The 4,868-nt window shown below is 41.9% G+C and overlaps 1 pseudogene; it reads right to left on the bottom strand.

Annotated features, from left to right (window-relative positions):
• Positions 1-2,076: 2,076 nt before the first annotated feature.
• Positions 2,077-2,519, bottom strand: LOC123000966 (60S ribosomal protein L32-like; annotated as a pseudogene).
• Between the last annotated feature and the right edge of the window lie 2,349 nt (positions 2,520-4,868).

Here is a 4,868-nt window from a genome sequence, read left to right as displayed (position 1 = left end):
TTCCTATTTCTACTTCTGACACGAGACCTAAGAAAAATTCTATCAGAGATTTGTAGATCCCATAATGAAGATGACTAAGGCAGTGGCTCTCAAACTTTGCTGCACATGGGAATCACCTGGGGATCTTAAAAACTGATGCCTGGCTTCCTTGCCCAATCATTCTGATTTGATTGGTGTAGAATGGAACCTGGGCATCAGGTATTTAAAAGCTCCCATGGTGATTCTAATGTGCAGCAATGTTTGGGAACAACACTCTTAAATTTTTGAGGATCTTCAACCTAAGATCCATCGAATGTGATTTATTCCCTCAATGGCCTTTCTCTGTACTGAAACCCCAGCAGTTTGACTGGTACATGTTCCTGGTATTAAGGTTAGGTATGATCAGTGTAAATCTACCGCCAGCCCTGTAAAAGACAATATTCTTCTGACAATAGCCAGTGACATTTTTATGTACAAAGGAGAACACGTTTTAGTTGTAGCTATATTTAAACACATGCATTATTTCTGTGTGGCACTGAAATAGCTATTCTGGTTGTGTGTGTGTTGCCAGGCTCAGACCTGATGGTGAATCATCCTTGAGCACAACATTTACATTTCAAACACAAGAACCTATTCAATTCAAATTCGGAGGGCCCTCTCTATTTGGCAGTATGCTAGTCATTTAGAAGCTCAAAATAGCCTTTTAGAGATCCAAACAGTTTGAGCTAGTGGCATCTCAAACTATTACTAGCTGTCAGATATTTTATCCATTCAAGTAGATAGTGGGCAAAGGTTATGTTTTCTTTGAATTGATAATGCAAGGTCTGTCTTTTAAGTTGAGATGTGAAATGAGGAGAAGAGGAATAAAATAGAAAATTTTCAAAGAAGACATCTAGACAGGTCATTTCATCCACCTCTTCACCTTCAGAAAGAATGACATTAAAACACTGTAAATAGATGAGAATCTATACTATTTTTACAGCTCTTAAATGACAGAATTGCACAACCCTGTTCTCATCGCACTATATTTCATTGTAACAATTTGCAGCTAGGAAGTACTTCTTTGCATTGAACCCAAGGGCTCTGGACAAATTAATCCCATTTCCTCCTTGCTAGTCTTCAATTCAGATGGACAACAGCATTCTTTGTGACATTTTCTCACACACTTAAATTAAATAAGTCTCCAGGTTTCTCTTTTCTAATCTGAATAACCACCCTTCATACCCTCCTCTTCCAGTTTTCAATTGTAATCACCTTCATGGCAATCTTCTCTTAACCGTGGGGTTCTCAAAATTGTCTGCATTTGGAATCACCTGAGGAACTTTGATGTCTACTGATGCCTATGTCCCATCTCCACAGATGTGGTTTAATTGTCTGGAGTATGTCCTGAACTTTGGAATTTTTAGAAGATTCCCAAGTAATTCAAAATTGCAGACAAGTTTGGGAACCACTATCTGAACCCACCCTTTTACCCTCTCCTCCTTCCTCCTTGCTAATGGAACTTCAGTAACAGTCCCAGATACCGGATTGTGATTGGCCTAAACAGTGGTTCCCAGCCCAGGTACTTTAGAATCACCTGTTGAGCTTTGACAATAGGAATACCTGGACCCCACCAACAAATTATACCAAAACATCTAGGAGTGGGACCCAGGGAAGCTGTGCCTTTAAAGAGTGCTCTCCAGATATTTTTAATCCATCACCAGGTTAGAAGCCATTGGTGGGAAATCTATTTTAAAGTGTTCTCCTAAAATCAGCAGCAACAGCATCAGCTGGGAACTTGAAGTAATACAAATCCTCAGGTCCTAATCCAGGCCCACGGAATCAGAATCTTTGGGAGTGGAGCACACGACAATCTGCATTATAACAAGCCTTCCAAGTGATTCCAGTGCCTACTAAAGTTTGAGACGTACTAGTCTAAGCCTATTTTGATGAGTTTGGTTCCTGCTTTCCCAGCCTCCCGTTCAACAACAGGTTGCCATGCGACCCACTGCTGGCCAATGAGACTTGGAAGACTTGGTTTCTGAGAAGGCTTTTCTTTTCTTTTTTCTTTTTTTCTTTTCTTTTCTTTTTTCTTTTCTTTCTTTCTTTCTTGTAGTTTTATGGTTTTATTAACACAAATATGATGCATATAAGCTGTTTGTATTCATTTTCTTCGCTGTACAGCACGGCATTGGGATTAGTGACTGATCACCAGCTGGCTGCTTTCCACATGGCTTTGTGGTTCCTGGAGGGGACACTGTGAGCAATCTCTGCACAGTAAGATCTGTTGCACATCAGGAGAACTTCAAGCTCCTTGACATTATGGACTAGGAACTTCAGGAAGCCACTGGGCAGTATGTGCTTTGTTTTCTTGCTGCTCCTGTAACCAGTGTTGGGCATCAAGATCTGGCCCTTGAATCTTCTGCACAACCTATTGTCAATGCCTCTGGTTTCCACCAGTTGTGCTTAATTTCGACATATTGGTCTGACTGGTGCTGGATGAACTTCTTGGTCCTCTTTTGAACAATCTTGGGCTTCACCAGAGGTCTGAGGGCGGCCATGATGCTGAGTAGGAGATGGCTGCCACCTCTGCAGTCAGTGTGGAGGAAGACAGCAGGTTCTTACTTTCTTGATACGAGGGAACAGACAACGCTGGTAGTGTGCTCCTGCTTCTTCCTCCTTTGCCATTTTGAAAGTAGGTAATCCCTGGAACTACAGCTGCCATTTGGGAGGCATGAGGCAAAGCCCAAGAGAGTCACAGAGATACTGACCCTGATGTTAGCACGCTGTTGACCAATACCAGCAGTAACCTATCTCCAGACTCCTAGTTATGGGAAAAATAAATCCCTATTTGTTTAAGCCATTGCTAGTAAGGTTTTATGTTGGTTGCAGCATAACACAATTTTACCCGATAGAGAATCAGATCTTCAAGTACTTTTTAAACATGGAGAAAACTCAGAATTGAATAGAATATTTATATTTGGAGCTAATCATGCTGAATTTAAGGAAATGTCACCTTCTAATTGTAGTATTCTAAATACGACATCTGTGGATCCCTATATGGCTATAAATCAAGATTTACATGAGAAACCTATTTAAAATGATTCGTGAACCTCACTCTAGTTGTACTGAATTGGAATCTCCCAGATTTGGACTGGGAGACTCAACAGCTTAACAAGGTAACTATTTATGCCCCCAGCTGCCCCAGTCTACAGCATGGCTAAGGCTAGGGGGAAGTAAGTGAAGAGACTAAGGTGCAAAGTTTAAAGAGGTGTTTACTCTTAGCATTGTGCAAGTGTAGGGTCGACAGTTGCGTGACCCTGAGAGTAAACGCCTCCTTAAATTTTGTGCCCTAAGCACCTCATCTAGCCTCACCCTAGCCTCCACTCTGATTCAGATAAAATTTAACAGGCAGTACCTGTCAAATAATCCTTTATACAAAACAATCAGTTAGATTACTGAAATAGTTAATTTTTCAGTGGTGGTTCTAAGTATCGTAAAGCCAAACACATTTACCTAGAAATGATGCCACATATAGTTTAATTTCAATTTGGGGTATGCATCTTGGTATCAGATGACATCAGTATCCCTCTGAGTTAAAAAATAACTATAGCACTGATTGTCTAAGTCCCTGTTCACCCACATGGAAACCGGAATGTGATCCTGTGAAAAAAGAATTTAATTAGGTGAGTCAATGGGTGTCAGATAGCATGGTGGTGGCAGAATCCAGGGCTAAGATCCTCATGTAACTACTAAGTAGTCAAGTATCTGTTACTCGAATTAAAAGTGGAAACTAGTAGGTGTTTGTAAAAATGTGTCAAGCTTGGCTATTCCTGTTTCCCAAAAGCATTTTAGGACACACATATGTAGTGGTCTCCCAGAAATAGAAGTGTGGGTAACTTAACCCAAAGTGTGGTTCCTGTGTCCAGCCTGTGTTGGATGGTGCGTCAGCAGAATGAATGGTGAAGAATCTCAGTGGGCTGACATTCTGGAGCTTCTTAAGAATGCCTTGTTAGGCCTGGCAGGGAAGTAGGGGTGCTGGCCAGGCAGAGGAAGGGAAGTCTGCATGTTGAAGCAATGTCAATGGATAGGACTAAAGCTTTAGATGGACCTGTTACACTCCATGTTTCATGACTCTGACTTCTGCTTTTATAGGTGTAGTATTGATGGAAACAGCTGGTGGCTAGTAGCAGGAGGACAACCTCAACCAAGTGACCTAAAAAGGGCCCCCTCTTGTCATACCCTCCTTGTTGCAGAAGTGGTATTAGAGCACTTCTCATCTTAATGTGGCTTGTGGGCACTCCAGCATCGATTAGGCAAATATTTAACAAGTAGTTGCTAAAAACAACAACTGCTCTTTCCTGCCTGATGTGTGCTGGACACTCCAACTGACTCCTTCTTACTCCGTGATTGTCTCAGATTTATGGCAACAGGACTGTATCTATGTCCTGTATCTTACTGTAGGGAGGGGATTGGTTATGGTCCTTCCTGTAAACCAAGAATTGAGTAATTGTTATCTTAAGGCTGCTTCCCTACTTCCTTTTCTGACAGTCTTTATGCAGGTAAGGCAGCACTCAGCAGCAACTGGCAAACCGGGACTGGATTAAATCAACAACCAAATGTGTCAGAAAGTTTGGATGGAGTCCAAAATGTGTTTGCCAGCCAGGATGATTAAGAACCCACACCTGGGGGCGCCTGGGTGGCACAGCGGTGAAGCGTCTGCCTTCGGCTCAGGGCGTGATCCCGGCGTTATGGGATCCAGCCCCACATCAGGCTCCTCCGCTGGGAGCCTGCTTCTTCCTTTCCCACTCTCCCTGCTTGTGTTCCCTCTCTCGCTGGCTGTCTCTATCTCTGTCAAATAAATAAATAAATAAATAAATAAATAAATAAATATCTTAAAAAAAAAAAAA

The sequence above is a fragment of the Ursus arctos genome, unplaced genomic scaffold (assembly GCF_023065955.2).
Source record: "Ursus arctos isolate Adak ecotype North America unplaced genomic scaffold, UrsArc2.0 scaffold_20, whole genome shotgun sequence".
NCBI classification, from domain to species: Eukaryota; Metazoa; Chordata; class Mammalia; order Carnivora; family Ursidae; genus Ursus; species Ursus arctos.
This window is presented reverse-complemented; position numbering and strand designations above follow the sequence as displayed.